The following is a 22158-nucleotide window of genomic DNA, read 5'->3' as shown; positions in this document are numbered from 1 at the left end:
ATAGAAGATGCAAAATACATTCTCATTATCTTAGACTAAACACAATTAGATTGTTTGAAGATTCGCTTCGACTCTTGAAACAACACTTAATCACAAAACAAACTGAAGTACTCTTTCAACTCATCCATTGACTGGTGCACATCCTCTTTTAGACTACTTTTCCAACCCTTTGCTATCCTATTAAATAACATAAACACTCAGTAAGTCATCATTAACACTTAACAAGTCATGATCAACCAAAAAAAATATTAGGACTTACTTAGTTGAAGATTGAGAAGACAAATTTTCAACATTTTTCTTTTTGTTTGGACAATTTTGTGAGTCATGATTAGTCCCATCATAATTAGGAATATGACAACGACCAGAATTTTTTGCAACTTCAACTCCTCCTTTTGGCCTTGACCCTCTTGGGCAACCTTTTGTTTTAGATATCATGAAATTTTTAACATCACACTCATTATCATTTGGAGCAAAATGTTCCAACTCAATGGAGTCTTCTTGAACTTCAGGCATGCCTTTTACCAACTCAATAATTCTCTTTAACTCTTTCACAACAACTTCAACTCGATCTTTTGTCTTTAAACATTTAACTTCTAGATGTTGAATTAGAGATCAAATCTCAATAGAGGATTTATCATTGAAATTAGTTAAGTGATTAGATTTTGGGACCAATGAACTTTTTTGTCTCCACTGAAGAGGAAGATATTTTGTCTGAAGATGAAAATGATCATTCTTCAATAGTACTCGAATATCATATCTACACAATATCCCAAAGAATTCAAATTCTTTACAATAACATTAGATTGATTCTTCTTCTTCTATCCAACTTACGAAATGCCTCCATCAACTTTGGTATGATGTCATGCTGTGTAAGAGTCATTACTAGTTTTAGTTGCTGCATATTTTGTAGATAACTCAATTTCATGTTGTAGCAACTCAAAGGCATAAGGTGTAAGTATAGTTGCAACATGTTCCTCAATAGGAAAACTTGTTCTAATTGAAGGATTATGGTACTTTTTCCGCATTCGTGCCTCTTCTCCAGCTTGATTTCTAATAGTGACATCAACACCAACCTACACAAAAATATATTAGCTATAACAACTTTAAAAGCTAAATGATTAAAGGAATAATATGCTCACAATAAAACTTATGACACGACTCTATACTTGGTATACAAAATCCACCAAACTTGTTTTAGCATCTAAGAACCTTTATATATATGAATTTATAGACTCCAGGTTGTTGTCACCAATAGAAAAAAGTATTTCAAATAGGTAAAAGCCCAAAATTGAAGATGAGAATAAAACAAGTCTATATGTCCATCCATAGTTAGACCAAACTGTACAATCATTACTTCCCATTGTTTTCAAAATCAACTGCACATTCTAAATTATATAACCTATGGAACTCATATTTGAATTCGTTATATCTTGAACCCAAAGGAAAAGAGAACCAAGTTGATAATTTTGCCACAATATGCCATATGCAAAATGCATGTTTTGTGTTTGGAAACTCCGTTGAAATGGCTTCTTCAAGTGCAAGATCTTCATCTGTAAGAATTGTTTGAAGACATTTTCCTTTAACAAAAGACATAAAACTCTAAAGAAAAAAAAACAAATCATAAAAAATTACTAAAATCTCAATTAGAATTAGGATAATAATAATTTTGAAAAATAGGAACATACCTTTAAAGCCCGTATGAAGGAAGGAATTTTTTCATCCATATGATTATTGTTAGTCGTTATTTACGACTAACTTTTGTATTGAATAGTGACATGAAATTAGCATCTTTCCTCCAATTTATGGTTCTTTTTGTAGGAATTGTACATATTTTCATGTTTAGTTTGATTTTATATAATAGATACTCTCATTTTGTGAATTAATGTTGAAACCACTTTAGTTTTAGGCTAAAAGAAAAGAAGGTTCGAGTAGCTAGTGTCTCGCTAAGCAAGGCTTATGCGCTTAGCAAGTGACATCCGCTAAGCGAGGCATGCAACTCGCTTAGCGTGCTAGAAAACCCTAGAAGAGGATCAGTCAGAGATGTGCTTGCCCAGCGAGTAGTTTGTCTCTTCTCGCACCCAGTTCGCTAAGCCAAATTCACTTACTCTCACTTAGCGAGCCAATCTCGCTAAGCGAGCCTTCAGAAGTTGAAACGTCCAAGTAGCCTTTAAAACACTGAAGTTGGCGGAAATCAAGGAAGGAGTTGAAAAATAGAGCCAAGGGAGAAGCTAGAGCGACAGAAACGAAGCCACTAAGATAGTTTAGGTTATAGGAGTGAGATTAAGGTTCTAGAGGTTGAAGGAGACATTCTCAACCCTTCTTAGCCATTTTTCTTCACTCAAAATATGTTCTTCTTTGTATTAAAAGCTCATTACTCTATCCATGCTTATTTTTACATGCTTGTGGCTTGATCACCCATTTGTATGTATAGTTTGGATTTTTAGCATTGGAAAGTGCTTTAAAGCCTTAGAGCTTGATAGAGCAAGCTAGAAAACTGTATGTCTAGGAATGGAGTGCAGCGATCTAGTCCATATTATGATGTAGACTTAATGCAACTCTTTTAGGCTGAGTTTGTTGAGGGATCAAGGACGAGGTTTAAAGAGAGTTGGGCCCATTCACTCGAGGGATCTTGGTTTGGGTAATTTCTCGGCATAAGAACACTAGGATAACAATAAATAAAGAAAAATATATAACAACATCAAGGAAAATTCAGTAGAACGACCCAACGCTTTTCACTTGACTGTTTTTACTTCTCAAACCATAGATATTTAGTTTATAGTTAACTAGATTTCCACACAAAAACCCAACTTGATATTTACTTGCTTTCGGTTTATACAAATGTCTGCTCACTGAATATACATTTTCTGAGTGAAACAAATTCCTTGTGGATACAATACTCGGTCTTACCATTTTATATATTACTTGTAGACTCGGTACACTTGTTGAATAGCAGAGAGCATAACAATTATCAACCCCAATCCATAGTCCATGAGGCATATCATAACGATTAATTCCATATGTGGTATCAAAGATGACCGCATCTCCAAAAGCTTCATATGCTCGAATTGAATCACCAAATACCCAAATAATATGCTCCAATTTATTGTTTTCATCTAATGTGAAATCATATTGGAAGGCATCATCCTTGTCTTTCAAACTTTTGCATAATTTGAGAACCTCAGTACCTTCATTCTCTTCTTCAATACTATGTTGAGATTGAATAAAATTCTTAATATCTTTCTCTAAAAATGATAGATTGTCTGCATCTATTCCTTTCTCTAACTCAAGAACTTTTATTATGAGACTTACGAGACAACAAACCTTTGACAACAATAATATACGATTATGATCATCAGCAGGGATGTCATGATAAGTAGGAAGATACTGAACCTCTTTATCATCCAACAACTCATGGTTATGAGAATTATTAAAACATGAAACTATCCATTATTCCTCAAAACCAATTTTTCTTTTAGCAATCCACATTTTTGCACTACAATTACATTTTAAACTTTTTTGTTTCCTTTTTCTTTCTAATTCAATAACTTTGTGATGTTTAGCATTGCCTGCACGATGGCAAACAAACTCCCTTTTATAAACACCTGATGGGTTCTTCTCATTCTCACTTTTACTACATTTGAAAACATGATCACTTCTAATTGAAAAACCACCACTATTAAAAAAACTATTTTTTACGACACACATTCTAAGACGGTTATATGAAACCGTCTTAGAATATCACACGGTGACAATTTTGTAAATAATAAAAGTTATACAATGACGGTCATTGAAAACTATTCTAGAAATTAAGTATTCAAAATATTCAAAGACATGTCTTTAATAAAATCGTCTTTGAATTTTTCTCACCTTTTTACTTTGACGCTGAGAATTCCATTCTCTTTCTTTGCTCCTCGTGCCCTAGAAGCTTCCATACACTTCTCCTCCCTCTCAACCCTCACCTCCTCGCCACCTTGCTCCACGCCCACGCCGCCAAGTCCTCCTTCCTTCATAACTTCCTCCTCCTTCCTCCACCTCTATGACACCCGCCTCTCCCTCCCTTAGCCCACCAACTCTTCCTCCAAACCTTATCGCGGCACCGAAACATCGTCATTTGGAACACCATCATCTCCCTCCACGCACACAACAACAACCTCCATCAAGCCCTTCAACTCTTCCACTCGCTCGACACTAACCTTATCGATTCCACCTTCAACCCCATCATCTCCGCCCTTGCCACCACCAACCCCTTCGATTTCATTTCCTTCTACTACAAAATGCTACCCCTTAACCTATAGTTGTGCTTAATTACTCTTTTGTCCTTGCTCCGTGCTTGCGTCAACCTCTCCGTTTTCAATTTAATCAAAGAGATTCACGGTTACACCCTCATCATCGTCATCAGCGGCCTTAGCGGCGTCGGCAGGGACACCTTCATTGCGCCCCATTATTATGGTTACTCTTGTCTTTCACTTTTCCAAAATGTTAACATAGCATGCCTTTCCCTGCTTCTTGTTTCTCTGAAAATTTTTAACAATATTGTTGCAGTATTTATTTATTTATTTTTTACGAAGCAAACATAGCTAGATGTTGGAGTGCATATAGTAATATGTTTATTGTTATTTTGCTTTTCACTTTGCATAACTACATTGGAGAGAAAATTGGCCTTGATGAAAAACTTGGTTGGACCTGAAGTGTAATTTGAAGAGGCTTTACGAGTGAGGTTTGGCTAATTTGCTCGCACTGCACTATATATGAGAGATCATAGAAAATTTCCCTCAAGAATTTGTCCTGCACTCGTGATCTACAACGCAATCGAAGAATGTGATTTTCAATTACTTTTATGGCTTGGTATTTCTCATCAACACTACAGTGCATCAGAAATTATTAAAATCGTGTAAGCTATGCAGAAATGAATTAAACCGGGGTTTTTGCTTTGTTTCTATAATTTAATGGCCTTTGTGCTTGTAGGACACATTCTTGGGGGAAATTCTAAGCACAGTTGTCTTGGATGATGGCCTTTTGGAACTTGTCTTTTTTGGGTGCATTTTACTTGCAATGCAGAGTTCAAAATCCAGCAGAAGCAACTTGTGACCAGGGCGGCAACACCCAAATAGTGTGAGGATAACTTGTGATCTTACCAAAAGTTGTCAAAAAAGCTATTAAATTTTTGTGGTCTTTTACATTGGCAGTTGATAAGGGTACATAATGTGGATCTCCTTGGCCACAGGACATTTGGACAAGTGGCTAAATGTTGGGATTCAGATACCAACAGTTTTGTTGTCGTGAAGATCATTAAAAATCAACCTGCATACTATCAACGGGCGCTGATTGAAGTAACTATTTTAATAACGGTAACCTCGTGTTGTTATTATTAAGATCCTTGTCATTTTCTTGCAAGTCAATGAGAAATTACACATGTATACTATTTTTGTCCTGCAGTTAAATGAGAGTATGATCCTGAGGATAAGCATCACATTGTTCGTATATATGATTATTTTGTATATCAACAAAATTTGTGCATTGGTACTAAATTCTTTGGGTCACTAAATTCCGTTTCATTATCTGCTATAAACTTCACACATGGTTGTGTTGGTATCTCACAAACTATGTTAATCTAACCATTTTAACAATACGACATAAGCATGGTACTTGTTCTTTAACTTCAGCTGCAGATACAAATTTTGTGAGGAGTTTAGTCAATGGATCTAGGGACTTTAATGAATAAGAAAATATTGTAGATTGAACAGTTTGTAAAATCATTTTTGTTAGATAATTATATTAAGCGTATTGTGGTGTAGTTATTTACCCAGACTTGTACTTACTATAAGACACTTGTTCTACACATGATTTATCAGGATAAATAGATACATGGAGCCTAATTAATCATGAAGTTACTTCACCTAATATATGGCAATCTTCTTCCTCTTTCTAATGCGCACATTTTCTCCAAATGAGTAAATTGGTTAATTTATATCTTCGGTAAAACAAATCCTATGCTTATTCCCTCCTTATTGTCTAATTTACTATGTCTTTTATGTTTAACCAGCAATTAAAGAAGAGTGTCCAAGGTTTTTGCTTATGGTTTTATTTTTAACAGCATGAAATATAGTTGCAGGTTATCACAAATATCTCAGGTTTTCCCAAAGATGATGAAGCTCCCCCTGGAGGTATAGATGACATGACAAAACTGTCATACTTGCATGAACCAAGAGTTCTGCACAACTTGGCAGCTAGATATGAACTCAATGAAATCTATGTACCTAAGTAAGATACTAATAATCTTATTATTTCTTTTAATGCTAAAATTGTTTTTTATTTTATTTTATTTTAGTGAAAGTAGAACTCAATGTAACCATGATGCTGCTGCCCCTACTCCTACTACATTGTTGCATACATTGTTGCAGACGTATACTGGCAATAAACCCATTTCGAAGGTTACCACATCTATATGATACTTACATGATGGAACAATATAAAAGAGCTGCATTTGAGTCCTCAAGCTTAAACAACAGGAGCTACATCAAAAAACCCAAGAAGACCTTGAATGAAGTTACAAAAGAGCTTTGCCCTGTGGGTTTTCCTTCCTTCTTTCTTTCTTTTAACTAAGATCATATTTTTCTTTGATTTGCTTTCTTATTATGATGTTATCATGCTGCAGGTTCTCAGTTACACAAGATCAGTACAACGTACTGGGATGAACAACACATTATCCCACAATACAAATGATATATCCTTTATTCAACTTCCATTCATTCATTCATATATTTATTTATTCCATGTTGACCAATTGCAAGCTTCACCATGTTCAGTTGTTCACATAGATAGGTTCATTTGTTTTAGTAGAGTAACTAGTTTTTACTTAATTTGACTTTTGTCATGTGCTGAATTTCAGTTAAATGAAGTTAATGGATTTCAAATTATTTGTATGTTAGGTATGAAGTTGACACAGATGCATTTCTTTCTGTTTTAGCCCTTCAACCAATTCCAAACATGGATTTTGTCCCCACCATTATTGAGGTTTGTTACTTGTGACTTATGAGCATCTTTGTTTAAACTAAAAATATAAATAAAAAGAAGAGAGTAAACTTTATATGAAATTTTATTAATTAATGAATATAAGTTTCAAGTTGCAAGACTTATGAGCATTTATTTCTCTTTTTTTTTCTTACCTCTTTTTAACGTTACATTTAACAAACGTACATTACCTAATTCGATTGTCCTAGCTTCTGTTCACATGCACTTTTATTATTTATAAAATGTCAATACATTTAAATATTAAGATAACTTGGCAAAAGGAAAAAAGTTCAACGGCAATCCATTCCAGATATTTAGTGGTATGTTTGAGTACCAAAATATATGTGGAAAACAAAATCACCTAGATTGAAATCTAATAATACATTATCCCTTTTTCTTTTGGTGGAGCGTTCCCAATCCTATCAGTTATCTATATCCTTCCTAACTTTTTTCTTATTTCAAGAAAAAAACTCAAGACTTGACTTATAATCTGTGTTTGGTTGTGAAATGAAATTAAAAAGAAATAACTTTAAGTTGTTAGGATTTAATAAAATAAGAAATTGTTTGTATGCAGCTTCGAGACCTACTAACACAGAGCAAGTTCATGTTAAAAAGAATATTGATAAGAAGAGGTAAACACATATACTTCACTTTCTAATTGGATTTGAATTGTTAGGATATGGAACGTGGTTATGCCTTTTTTCTATGGAAGGATATGGTAGAAATGTATGATAGAAATGATGGGAGTAGGAAGAGGATGAGTTTTTAGAAAATTGGCACCTTAACTTGAATTGTGCTTATTAGCTTCTTGACTTACATTTCATGGCCTTCTACAACTTATGTCTTTATATAGGTTACATAGGTGATTTCTACACACTTCTATACTACTTAGTCCTAGAGTCTTGTAGACTCATCTATCATCTACCATCCATCTCTATAATATTCTAGGTGCTTCTATAAGATATTTTTCTACATCCATCAAGAAGTTTCTACACACTACAACATCTCCATAGGTGTAGAACTCTCTAGATAATAGACCACCAATTATACATCTACACTTTTCTAGATTAATCTTCAACACTCCCCCTTAATCTAGAAAAGTCTTGAACTCCAACCATGTCTCTGAATTTGATGAACTTCTCTGTTGCAATTGGCTTGGTGAAGATGTCTACTAATTGTTCTTCAGTCTTGCAGAACTCCATTTTGATTTCTCCATGTTCCACGAGCTCTTTGATGAAGTGTTATCTAATCTCAATGTGCTTTGTACGACTGTGGAATATTGGATTCTTAGTCATTGCAATAGCCGACATATTATCACAATGAATATGTTGGAGTCTTGTAGTCTTGTTGTACGTCTTGCAGAATTTTTCTGAACCATGTCGCTTCACACACAGCGCTTGTTGCAGCCATGTATTTTGCTTCTGCTGACGATAGAGCAACTTTCGTTTTCTTCTTTGACGCCCATGATATTGCTTTGTTGCCTAGAAGAAACACATATCCACTTGTGCTTTTTCTATCATTTGTGCTTCCTGCCTAGTCACTATCTGTATAACCTGTCAAGTTAAAGTCTCTATTTGCATCATACAAAATGCCAAAATCCTTTGTGCCATTGACATATCTTAGGATTCTCTTGGCTACTGCAAAGTGTGTTTTGCTTGGGTTACTCATGAATCTAGACACGATGCTAACTGCATGTACGATGTCTGGCCTTGAGTTGGTTAAGTAGATTAGTGAACCGACTAGGCTTCTATAAACTGTTGCATCAACTTTGTTTAGCCCATCATCTTTTGAAAGCTTCTCGTTCATCGCCATAGGTGTGGCAAGTGGTTTGCAATCTTGCATGTTGAACTTCTTCAGTAAGTCATCCGCATATTTTTCTTGCGAGATAAATATTTGTTTAGGTCTTTGCTTGACTTGCATGCCGAGAAAATATCTCATGAGTCCAAGATCGGTCATTTCATACTCTTGCATCATAGTCTTTTTGAATTCTTCCATCATATGTGAGTTGTTGCCGGTGTAGATTAAATCATCTACGTATAGACACAAAATCAAGAAATGATTACCTTGCATCTTCACATATAGTGACGGCTCACTTGGACTTTTGAGGAATCTATGCTCGACGAGATATTTGTCTATTTTACTGTTCCATGCTCGGGGAGCTTGTTTGAGACCATAAAGCGCCTTTTTCAAGCGATACACTTTGTCTTCTTCTCCTTGAACTTTGTATCCTTGTGGTTGCTCCATGTAGACTTCTTCTTCAATCTCTCCATTCAAGAAAGCTGATTTTACATCTAGCTGGTAGACTTGTAGCTTCAACTGTGCAGCTAAGGCTAGTACAGTTCTGATTGTTTCCATGCGCACAACGGGAGCAAATGTCTCATTGAAATCAACTCCTGGCAGTTGTGAATAGCTTTAGCTACAAGTCATGCTTTGTGTTTCTGGATTGTTCCATCCTCATTATATTTAATTTTGTAAACCCATTTCAGGCCAATGATCTCCTTGTCTTCTGGTTTTTGCATGAGCTCCCATGTATGATTTTTCTCTATCATTTTGATTTCCTTGTCCATGGCTTTTCTCCAAACTTCTTCTTTTAATGCTTCCTCAAACTTTTGAGGTTCACAGGCAAAAAATCCAACATTTGCATACTTTGGATTCGGTTTGTGTGGCCTTCCTGATCTTCGAAATTTTTGTTGTGGGACTTCTTCTACTTCTTCTTGTTGGTGTTGTTGGTCATGCTGTGTTGGTGATGGTGGCAGTGTGCACGGGCTTGGATTGGTTACTTATTGCGTCTCATTGACTTCAGTACTCCATTGCCACCTTGCTCCTTCGTCAAAGATGACATCTCTTGAAATGATCAGCTGCTTTGAATCTGGTTTGAATAATCGGTAACCTTTAGATTGGTCACTATAGCCGACAAAGATGCACTTTTCTCCTTTTTCATCGAGCTTTTCTCGGTTCTCCTTTGGAATGTGCGAATAAGCAACACATCCAAAAACTTTAAAATGATCAACTGTTGGTTTTCTGTCGAACCATGCTTCATATGGCGTCATATTTAAGACTGCTTTAGTTGGAGAATGGTTGACGATGTATACTGTTGTACTAACAGCTTCCGCCCATAGATTCTTTGGCAGGTTCTTGTGTTGTAGCATCGATCGAGCCATTTCCACAATGGTTCTATTTTTCCTTTCAGCGACACCATTATGTTATGGAGTGTGACGAATAGTCAGCTCCTTCTTGATGCCATGATCATTGCAAAAATTGATGAATATGTGCCCATTGAATTCTCCCCCATGATCTGTTCTCACGATTTTGAGGGAATGCCCACTTTTCTTTTCCACTAGGGCCTTGAACTCCTTGAAGCAAGAGAATGCATCGGATTTTTGTTGGATGAAGTACACCCACATCATTCGAGTGTAGTCATCAACGAAGAGGAGAAAATATCTTCTTCCACCAAAGCTGGGGGTACTTGATGGTCCCCAGATATCAACATCCACCAATTGAAGTGGAGCTTTAGCTCTCCAAGATGCTTTTGGAAATGGTAACCTGTGCATCTTGCCATAAATGCAACCTTTGCAAACTTTAAGGTTAGATGAAATAAAAGGAAGCCCAAGCACCATATTTTTTTGTTTTAATAATTTGAGGCCATTAAAGTTTAGATGACCATACCTCAAGTGCCACAGTATGGACTCATCCATATTCTCACATTTCAATGCATTGTTTTGCCCAAATGGCATAAATAGAGGAAATACTTTATTAGGAGCCATTTTGATAGAAATAATTTGGCCTTTCTTTTATCAATGATATTACATTTATCATCATCAAAGATGACTTTATAATTTTTATGAATAAGTTGACCAACACTTAGAAGATTTTGAGTAAGACCTAGCACATAAAAAACATCATGGATATATTTTTGGCTACCATTTTGAGTTTTAACAGCAATGGTGCCTTTTCCTTCAACTGTTTGAACATTTCCATCACCAAGTGTAACTTTGGATTTTATTGTCTCATCTAGTTGCACAAAGCGACTTTTGTTTTTTGTCATGTGGTTTGAACAACCACTATCAACATACTATATATCCCTTTATTCTTGAGAAGATAAAGCGGAGTACAAAGTATGATCAAGGAATTCTTTATTTTCTAGAAAATTTGCTTCTTCTTTTTGTCAATAAAAATAATCTTTTTCATTGCATAGGTGCCTTTTGCACTTTTTGCATTTGTACCGACAATCATTTGTATCATGATTATTTTTCTTGCATAATTTGCAATAGGAGCTTGAAGCATTATTACTCCGTTGCTTTCCGCTCCTTTTACCACGATTAGTAAATGCTCCTCCTCTTTTTTGAGGAAATTTACCATGGTTATTTTTCTTATCTCCATCATTTTTAGAGATATTAATTTTAGATTGGAATGCTTGCTCTAGTGGCTGCTCAAATCTTTTTATTCTAGCTTCATGAGCTTCTAAAGAGCCCATTAATTCTACTAGAGTGAGTTTAGATAAATCTTTTGATTCTTCTATGGCAGCCACAAAATGATCATATTTTACGGGAAGACTTCTTAATATTTTTAGTATTATTTTCTTGTCTTCAATCGTGTCCCCGTAACTTCTAATTTGATTAAAGATATTAGAGACACTATAGAAGAAAGATTGTATAGATTCATCTTCCCGCATTATTAATGTATCAAAATCCTTCCACAAAGATTGAAGTTTAATAGAAATTACTTTGTCTGTGTCTTTAAATTCATTTTTCAGAGTCTCCCACGCCTCCTTTGCATTTTTTGCTTGCATGATTCTTGGAAAGATCTCTCTACTAACTCCTTGTTGGATGAATAACAGAGCCTTAGCATCATGTTGCTTGTTTTGCTTGTACTCCTTTTGCTTTGTTGTTGTCCACGTAGCCAATTCTTCTTGGCTTTCTGGGACTGGATAGTCATTCTCTATAACATCCCACAAGTCTTGTGAGATGAATATAGTTTGCATTTGGATGCTCCAATAATCATATGCTTCTCCATTAAATATGAGAACTAAGGTTTGGTTATAGTTGAAGGTTGGTGGGCTAGGTGATGTAGCAAAGGCCATAGGATCAATACTGCTCTGATACCACTGTTAGGATATGGGACGTGGTTATGTCTTTTTTCTATGGAAGGATATGGTAGAAATGTATGATAGAAATTATGGGAGTAGGAAGAGGATGAGTTTTCAGAAAATTGACATCTTAACTTGAATTGTGCTTATTAGTTTCTTGACTTACATTTCATGGCTTGCTACAACTTATGCCTTTATATAGGTTACATAGGTGATTTCTACACACTTCTATACTACTTAGTCCTAGAGTCTTCTAGACTCATCTATCATCTACCATCCATCTCTATAATGTTCTAGGTGCTTCTATAAGATATTTTTCTACATCCATCAAGAAGTTTCTACACACTACAACATCTCCATAGGTGTGGAACTCTCTAGATAATGGACCACCAAATATGCATCTACACTTTTCTAGATTAATCTTCAACATGAATAGCTGGGAATTTGTGAGTAATTTAGAGAATGAAAAACCTGCTTACATATGTTTAAGAATTATCTACAAGCAGAGTATGAGAAGATAGACTAACAGGTTCAGGCTTGGGGACTTTCAAGATTTACTACTGATTGTGCCTCAAGTCATTGGAGATCCAGTTTAGGAACTATTTCATATAAGTTATTATAGATTCATGTTCTCAATTAGTACTTCAACTCCATGATTTTTATGATCCAGAGAAGGTTTGAACGTCAAAGTGTAATACCTTCCAGATATAAGTTCCTTTTTCTTATTCTAAACTATCAAATATTTACACAGATAAAAATCAGAGTGAAGATTCTTTTTGGTTCTTTATCCAGAGCAATTGCTATTGAAGCCAAGAGAGTCTGATCAAGCTGGGTTATATTGGACAAGTAACAATGAATACTTTTACATTTCAATTTATCTGTTAAAAACTGTGTTGTTTACCATACTGCATATCTTTGAAGTTGATGCTTGATTGTGTGTGCCAACTATCATGTTATATATATATTGAGGCATATATATGTATATGAGCAATTGGGTATATATGGCCGAGGAATGTAATATGTTTTCTGCTACTGTTATGTTTATAGAATTCTATAGTTCAAGATGCTTAGAATATTTGTCGAAAATATTCTAATGATATCCTTTATGTTGCAGGATTTTCCTTCAACTATGAAGCAACACTATAATTTGATGCTTGAAAATGGTATATTTTAAGGCCATAAATTTTTCTTTTGGTTATTTGAACAATGAAAATTCATGTTCTATGATCTGAGATTTAAGCAAGGGAAGATGCATAGAAGGTAACTATATATCTTTAGAGTTGTAGAGAAATAGGAATTTGTTTTGTGAATTCAACAACAATTGAATATAATATAAAAGGTAAAATGAAGTTGCTAGTTTATTTCCTATATTACTGAAGAATTGTTCGAAAGTTTTTCATCTTATCTTTTGGTGCCCTTTTCTTTTTAAATCCTTATTTTAGTTTTATATTCACTTAATAGTTTAGTAAATTTTGTAATTATCTAAGCATAATTAAATAATTGAAATAACATAAATAATTGTTTTAATTTAATTAGTTTGTCGTATTCTTTTTTCCTACTTCACATTTTATCACTATAGTTTTTTCTCTTATTTCCTTGGTTTTACTTTTGACCTTATAGGAAATAAATCATAAACACACATTTTAGCTACATGTTGCTCATCATCTGCTCATGATTTCTTTAGGTTCTGCAGATGAGTTTATTGTCTCGAAAAATCATCAAGCATAGGTGGCTTGTTGCATAACATGAGGAGCATTATTGTTCAAGTGTTTGTATGGCACTAAATGGTTTCCTTTCTTTCACTTGCAGTGTATGGGTTGGAATAAATGAAGCCGCAACTCAAAATTGCTTTTGCTTTAGTTATTAGCTTGCTTTGGATTCAGCAATCATTTTGTGGTTAGTATAGCAATTTGGAACACACTAAGTAATTGGCTCTCCAATTGTTTTTAATAGCGTACTATTAATTTTCTATTGGAATGAAGACAAGCAGCCTCCTGCAGTGTTTTGTTAGGAAGCAATACATATATGAATATGTTTCAGTTCTTGTACTCACACATTTGCGCACATATATTCGTTTTAATGAGTTTCATTCCTACAGTATGCTTTTAAAATTTGTTAAAAAATAATAAATATTTGTAATATTTGCTTCTTATTTAATAAGTTTCACTCATATTTTAAAAAATTACGATAAATTTTAATTAATAACAAAAAATAAGTTAAACCACACGTGTTAGAAAATATGTTAGAATACTTCTCTACTTTATTTTTTCAAAAAAAAAAAAGATAACACCAATAACTAATTAATAAGCATTATTAATATATCATATATGAGTCATAACAGCTATGGCTTGTGGCATGAAGGAGATGTGTGAAGATGATAAAGGATACAACTTTTGGTATGTGCAAAAGATTTAGTTTATTACTGCAAATCTTTATTCTGGTTGGTAGATAATTTTAATTGTTTAAATTAAAAATAAAAAAACTACATCTCATATCTTTTTTTGGGTGGGTCTTGTTGTGTAGCTAGTGTGCCTCTACTCTTCTTTTCCTTTTTGATGGGTGATGGGTCACAAGTGGTTCCTTAATTGTATTTTTTTTAGATATAAATTTATTATGTCTTGTCAATACTCAATAGGTGATAGCAGTAGTTTTTGCTATCGGTCATTAACCAGGAAAAAAAACTGAAGGGGCTAATAATTGTTAGTGTAGTGTTCTATTTTTCGTTGCATTTATAGTTTATACTAGTTGTCCTAATTGCATGGACTGGATTTTGTTATCACTTGTACACCTCCTTAAATGTTTGTTTCCTGTTGTTACAATAGGTATCAAGGAGTTTGATACTGGTTTAGTTGCACCAAGCCACTGGGGTCTTGTTTCTAATAAGCAAATGATGCAGGAGGAGCAGCCTCTTTAGGTGATTATTTTTGAGTTATTTAGTGGAATTTGTTCTAAGTGTTTTAATATTTGCAGGATTTGCTGACTATGGTTATTTATAGAATAGGTGGCAAGGTGCACAAAGATTATAAACCCAAATTTTGAAGATGTCAAGTATGTTATCAATGTGAAGCAGATTATAAACCCTCTTTGATAGTATTTAATTTTTGGAGAAGCAAGTACAAAAAATTTATTAGAAAAATAACAAATTGTTTCTTTTCTTTCTAATCTTAATATAAATGTAAGAATTTAACTTTTTAATCTCAAAGTTTAACATATAACAATTATTAATTATGAACAAAAGAAATACATAATAGTATGAAGTACAAAAATAGAAAAGAATATATTAAACGAATAAAGTAATTTTTAAAATTTTAAAGTAGGGTAGGGGTCATAAAATATCTATAACTTTATATAACAATGTAAAAAACTTCAAGAAAAGTTAATTGAAAGATTGAACAAAGTTTTTCTTCTTTGAATACGTGCAGCTTTTCTCTCTCGCGCATGATTTGTTTTTCTTGTCATTTTCATTAAGTGTAACTAAATTTCTCTTATGCATAACTTCACTTTTTTTTCACCCGTACTAATTTTTATTTTAGTTAAAAAATATTACACAGATATCTCTTCAACACTCTTTAAATCTTATACTAACACTCCTATAAGGGAGATGGATGTGATGGTTAAAAAACAAGAAGTGAGTGTTTTTGTAATTATATGAAATCTTAAGGAATGTTGCTGTAATTTTCTCAAATGAAAACAGGTTTGCGTGGAAACTATTTTGATAAAACAAATTCATTTAAAAAGTTGGGGTGAACTTAGAAAATGGGTGAGAAGAATAAAAAATGGTGGTGTTAAGTGATGAGTTGGGCCTTTTCATCCTGTTGCTAGATTAGTTACAAAATGGTCATTTAGTCTTGACTTGCTATTAGTTGGAATGTTTTTTAAAATTTCAATATAAACCAAAAGTGGTTTCTGTTTAAAACCAACCAATTATGAAATAATTAGTCTTTTCTCCATTTTGGAAGTTGCTAATATTGTCCTTCTTTTAAGCTGCTTTAAATTTGGATTCATGACATGGTGTTTTAGTATTGTGGCTTGATTTTAATCCATTGGTGGTGGGTGGACGTTGTAAGAAATCATATCAGTGATTAGTAATTGCCAAAGGTTTGCGAACTTGCTTGAGGTTCTTTGTTTTCTTGCAACTAGCATACTGTTTCATTTCCTTCAAAGGAGATGAATCCTACTGAGAAGCATTGCAAAACAGCCATATATTGTGTTATGCATGGGTACAAGGTAATAATTTTTTTCTTATCACTCCAACAATTTTATTTTATTTTTCTTTTTCTTCTATATGTTTTTCAGTACTATGCTATTGTTATGTATTTGAAGGGGATATCAATGAGTTCTACATGATCAATTTTTCATATCTTTTGAACATATTTTGCTTTGCTATATTTTTTGTTATTTGATATATCATGGATAAAATCTCAATGCAGTTTACAAATAACTCCAGTATGCAACTTGCGTCTGAAAGCACTTCATGGTGGTGGTAAAGTTGTTATTGTAAATCTCCAGGCATGTTTCTCCTTTTTAGCTTCTTAGCTAGCTTCTATATGTTAATTTAGTTTGACACCATCTCCTAACTTCTAAAATAAAGTTTTCTTTGCTATTTTAAGAGGTAGAGACCTCTTATTTTCTATTCTTTTTTTTTTTTGCTAATATGAAATTATAATAGTTAAGAAAAAAAATGTTAAAGTTGTTGTTTTTGCTTTTAGAGAACAATAATGCTATTGCTCCACTTACTAGATTAGCAATTGAAATCTATGTAAGTTTGTATTTAGTTCATTCTCTCTTATTGCCCAAAAAAGGGTCATTGGACCCCAAGGATCAGCTGTTTACATCAGTTGGCACATGGCCTCAAGGTTTGGAGAGTTTACACTAGGAAGAATAAAGGGAGGAATGGCAGAATGTCGAGTTGATAGAGAGAGAGAAATAAAGAAGAGGGTTGTTACTGATTTGTGGTTTGCAGTAGTATTGGTGGGAATGTGGGGTAATAGGGGTATCACATGGAAAACATTACGATAGATATGAACGGAGTGAAATAGTTCTCTGTAGTAGCTTGACTCTGTGAGAGTAGAAGAGTTCTTCCATTGTATTACTTTTATTAATTCTCAAACTTAATATTAGGTGAGCTAAAGACTTGTAACTTTTTTCTGAAGGCTAGAGGCATGAAAGTTGAAAATGTTCTATAACCACAATCAAGACAATTGCTTTATGCACCACCTTTTTGTATAGAAAATAAATATTTGCTAAGTTTTTTAATTTTCAGGGGAATAATAGCATGGTTATTTAATGTACCTTGTAGTTTAGTGGCATTTCAAATTAGCATGGTTATTCATATATGTATTGCACCAAATCTTCTTACTAATGGATAAATTTATTAAATCATGATATAATATTTTCATTCTCAAGTGTAAAAGTAATAACATCTTTATAATATATTTTCATTCTAGCTATGTACATATCTTCAACCTATAGTAAGCAATATTGTGTATCCATACATCTCTTCATTCTAGCTTTGTACATCTTTACAGATGAACAAAATTAAACTAGGATTCATTTAAAATTAAAGTGATGGACCAATTGTTCCTCCTGTTTTTGAAATTAAAGGGACCAATTTATAATTTCTAAATTGTAGTGATTTATTTAAAAAAATTCCCAAAAAGTAGTAGGGAGATTCTTTAACTGTTTTTTAATCATGTTTTCTTGTTTATGTAATTTTCAGGTTAGAATCATATGAGATTCTTAAGAACTACAAACCTAGGGCAAGCATCTTTCCCAGTGTTCATAATTATACAGATTGTCCTTACTCATGGCCCTTCTGTTGTCAACCACTCTATGCAGGTGTCATGCCTGTCATCTTCATATCTTCTAGTCATCTTTAAGTATGCAAGGATGTATATTTATTTTAGTATTTCTTTTGTTACACATTAGAATGGTCTGAATGAATGATTGTTATAATATAGTTAGAGACAAAAAGAATTTTCTTACACATTAATTAGTTGAATGGTCACACATTTTTGTCAATTATTACATGACACTTAAGTAGCAATCTATTGGTGCCAATCATTATAATATAGCTGGCATGGAGATGACTATAAAAAATGAAATTAATTTTAAAAATAATAATACATTCTAAGACAGTTTCCTTTTAGACCGTCTTAGAATGTGGTACATTCTACTACGGTTTAATACTATCGTCGTCGTAGACGTCCACACTTTCTACAACGCCTGATACGACGACAATCAATAATCGATGCTGTAAGCTACAAATAACCGATGTAGTAGGCTTTCATTGTAGTAGTGCACTTCTCTTTGCAAATAAAGAGTAAAAATCATAAACATCATTATCACTCTTAAATATTTGTCCTTTCTAAGGAACACATGCATCAATACGTTTCATTTGAGGCAAAGGCCTAATTTGTGACTCTTCAAAAGTTAGAGATGTCATATTTTTATCATCTTCACATACAAAAGTACAATCTCTAAGAAGCCTAAAGGCCAATCACCAACATGGCTTCTTTCTTCAAATTTCATTCTAAGAATGATTGGGTTTGTGAAATAAAAAACCTGAAAAAGAATCTAATAATTTTATGTGAATGTTGAGTTTGCAACCAAGAAGGATTATACATAAGGACACATTATCCACATTAAAGAACCAAAACTGTCATGATTAAAAAAAGACAAAAAAATCAATCGAAGGTTTAAAACAAAATAAAAATAACAAATAAAAGAAAAATCTTATGCCACATAAAGTATTGAGATACAAATGTAAAACAATCCCCTGCACCCACTAGCACAAAACAAAAGACTTGAATTCCCATTTCCAAATGTCGAGACATAATGTCCTACTCTAGAGTATAACATCTATTGTACCCAAACTTGATAATTTCTTATATCCAATCCCCATCCAATATTTTAATCCACCGTAGCTATACTCCATCAATGATACAAGTACATAACCATCATTCAATATAGCATATGCATTTGTATCATCACGTCCCAACAAATACTTGAGTCACGTGGACACCGAAAACCCTTGGAATTGAAGACCAGACTGAGAATTGGGACATGCAAAGGTAAAATTATGATTTTATTAAAATTTAGTAGAAAAAATGAATGTGCAATTCATAGAGACCCATAAGCTTGATATATATAATAACAAATTAAGCAAACAAAACAGCATATGCAAATACCAAAAATCAACAAAAAAAAAGGAACCAAAGTGACTTACTTCACTGCCCTACGGAGTTGTGATATGAGAAACCAATGGAAAATGGAGGTTGAAGCACCAAAGATGCCAACGAGAAAGGCAGCAAATATCCTAAGCATAGAGCAAGAACAATGAGAGAATGTTATGTGAATGCAAAAGAAAAGGACTTACACCAAGAAAGATTAAGAATTTGAGAACGTGATAGATTTAGCAATCATCTAAATTCAAGAGAATATTAACATATGTTATTTACTTGAATTTGAGAATGTCATTGGTACATGATGAAGCTGAGAATGATACGTGAATACCAGCAAAAGGAGATGAACGAAGAATTGTCATGGAGAACTTATGTGAAATGCAACTTTGCAAAAGAGAGCACCAACACTCACAAAGGAGAGAAAAGAAAACTAATAATCGATTACATGAAATGAACTCTGAGAAAAAGACACACCAACAATTGAGAAGCTGAAAAGAGAAAACGAACCAGCAATGTTCATCCGTGAGATTAAGAGTGGGGCAAGTGAGAGAATAAGTTTTTTTTATATATTTTTTTCAAAAATTAATAATTAAATAACTTAAATAACCGTAAAATAGACCACTTAAAGTGAGGAAGAGTATTGGTTTTTCTATCCAATACTAATGGTGTTGGGGGCTAATGAACTCATTAAAAAAACGAGTTCATTAGCAAATATATATATATATATATATATATATATATATATAAGAGTTTAATGTAGTTTTATAAAATTAGTAACTTATGATTATAAGTTGAATAATAATCATTTGATTTCAAAATTGATTATTCAGAATGCTATTAATTTAAAACTTTGTTTGCAAATTATCTTTTACTAATTAATTGTATTAACTAATTGTATTAATTATATCTAACCATAAAATTGAAAACCAACCTTTTTTATGTCAAAAACAAAATTTTTTCATTATATTTTAAATGCTACAAAATAAGGAAAATCTAAAACAAATAATATAGATATAACAAACAACAAATCATCAATAATGAAAATACCGTTAACCTTCAATAATGTTTTTTATTTTAATTTTTCATCACGTTAATATTTTTGGTATAATTTTAAATATATTTAATTACATATAAAAGTTAATAATCTTATCTTAATTTTAATCTAATAAAAGAAATTGGAGGTATGGATTTTAGACACTTACATACTTTTAATCTTGTTGCTGTTGTGCTACGGAAGTAAGCTCCATCTATATCGGTCAACATGACTATACAATATTACTCAATATTAACCATCCTAGTATAATTTGAGTTAATTGTTAGTTACCTAACTAACTAAGTCTGTTATATTAGTTAGAGGTGGTTAGTTTTCTGTTATGGTAGTTATAGAGAATATATAAGTAATGAAAGATACTTTGAATTCAATTTTTTGATAAATGATAAACACAATTTCTTATCCATTTCTATGACCAGATATTCTTCCTATTCCAATAGTTTTCTTCACAAGCTATATCTTCTTCTTCATTTGAGTTCATCCATGACATTCCTACATATCTTTATTATGGCTACATCCTCTGAGATAGAACCTAAGTCATTTAAAGAAGCTTCCCAATCAAACAAATGGATCAAAGCAATGAATGCTGAAATTGAGGCTTTAGAGGCTAATCATACTTGGATTTTGACTAACCTCCCTCCTAACAAATCTGCTATTGGATGCTAATGGGTTTCTAAAGTTAAACACAAGGCTGATGGGTCAGTAGAAAGATATAAGGCTAGGTTAGTAGCCAAGGGGTATACTCAGATTGAGGGTCAAGACTACCTTGATACTTTTTCCCCAGTGGCTAAGATATTGTGAGATTGTTACTTGCTTTAGCTGTTGTTAACAACTGGCATTTAAAGCAATTAGATATGAATAATGCCTTTTCGCATGGAGACCTTAATGAAGAAGTTTACTTGACTTTGCCTCCTGGTATGCACTCAACAAAATCTAATCAAGTTGTTAGATTACAGATATCTTTGTATGGCCTTAAACAAGCCAGTAGACAGTGGTATGCTCGATTGTCCGCTTTCCTCATCTCACATGGATATAGACAATGTTCTTCTGACCATTCTTTGTTTATTAAGCATCATCTTTAATCTTTTACTACTTTACTAGTTTATGTAAATGACATTGTGCGAGAGAAACTACATTCAGGCCTTATCAAGTTGTTGCCCATTGCTTCTGCTTAGCAACTTGCAGACATATATACTAAAGCACTTCCACCATACGCTTTCAATTTTCTTCAGTGTAAGCTAGGAATGTTAGATATACATTCACCAGCTTGAGGGGGGGATATTAACCATCCTAGTATAACTTGAGTTAGTTGTTAGTTACCTAACTAACTAAGTGTGTTATAATTAGTTAGAGGTGGTTATAACCATCCTAGTATAACTTGAGTTAATTGTTTGATCTAACATGATTGTATTGATCATTGAGACCACACATAAACTTCATTATTCTATCTTGATCTTTCCTTTTCTTTACTTCAACAAGAGCATCACAGTCACATTTAGAAGTACATGTACACACAGGATCAGGTCGATAACTCTCAAGCTCATCCCAAATTGTTCTCAGCTTTGTAAAATAATCAGTAATATTCATGTCTCCTTGTTTAATTGAAGCTAATTTGTGTTGTAAATAAGAAATTCAAAGCAAATCACCTTGTGAGTATCATGTTTTCAAATCTTTCCAGATATCAACCGTGTTGTCCATCCATAAGATGCTTTGACGAATGGAAGTTGCAACTGAGTGTACAAGCCATGAAACCACCATGTTATTCGCTCTTTTCCAAGCTGCGTACAATCTATGATTCGAGGTTGGTCGAGGAAGGGAACGATCAA

At 33.2% G+C, this 22158-nt stretch overlaps 1 pseudogene; it reads right to left on the bottom strand.

The window, feature by feature from the left end:
* Window positions 1-86: 86 nt before the first annotated feature.
* Window positions 87-21919, bottom strand: LOC114368299 (annotated as a pseudogene).
* Between the last annotated feature and the right edge of the window lie 239 nt (window positions 21920-22158).

The sequence above is a fragment of the Glycine soja genome, chromosome 9, assembly GCF_004193775.1.
Source record: "Glycine soja cultivar W05 chromosome 9, ASM419377v2, whole genome shotgun sequence".
In the NCBI taxonomy this organism is placed as follows: Eukaryota; Viridiplantae; Streptophyta; class Magnoliopsida; order Fabales; family Fabaceae; genus Glycine; species Glycine soja.
This window is presented reverse-complemented; position numbering and strand designations above follow the sequence as displayed.